We start from the raw sequence: 576 nt of genomic DNA on the forward strand, positions 1-576 counted from the left end.
CGATTCCGCCTCCCGCTCGCCCCCACGCTCGCTCCCGCCCCCTGCCAGATCTCCCCTCTCCTCACGCTCGATCCCGACCTCGGTCGCTCGAGCTCGTCGCTGCTGCTCGCCGTCGACGCGGCCACCGACCCTCCCTCACCTCGTCGACGTGCTCAATAGCCCCGCCGTCGTCCCCTACGCCTCCTGCCACCTCGTGCTGGTACTCGAAGCCCCTGCAGTGACCGCGGCGACCTCGTCTCCCTCCTCTGCTCCGTCGTCGCCATCGTCGGAATCCGCGCCGCCCTGAGCACATCGAGCCTTCCCCGGGCCCTCTCTGCAACGGCCGTGAGCCCCCTGAACCTCCCCCTCCTCCCCTCCTAGCTCACCGCATCCCGTAGCTCGCTCCCCCATCGCGCTCACCCTCCTGCTGCCGCGGTCGAGCTCTCCGTCGCGGCCACCGCAAGCGTGGCTCGCGTCCGACCGCGTCGTCGTTCTCAGCACGTCTCCAGGGCCCCAACTCACCTATCCCTGTCCCCGGCTGTGCCTCTCCTCGCCGTAGCCGCCCACGCCCGAGCTCCGGCATCCGCCTCGGTGCTC

The sequence above is a fragment of the Triticum dicoccoides genome, chromosome 5B (genome assembly GCF_002162155.2).
Source record: "Triticum dicoccoides isolate Atlit2015 ecotype Zavitan chromosome 5B, WEW_v2.0, whole genome shotgun sequence".
NCBI classification, from domain to species: domain Eukaryota; kingdom Viridiplantae; phylum Streptophyta; class Magnoliopsida; order Poales; family Poaceae; genus Triticum; species Triticum dicoccoides.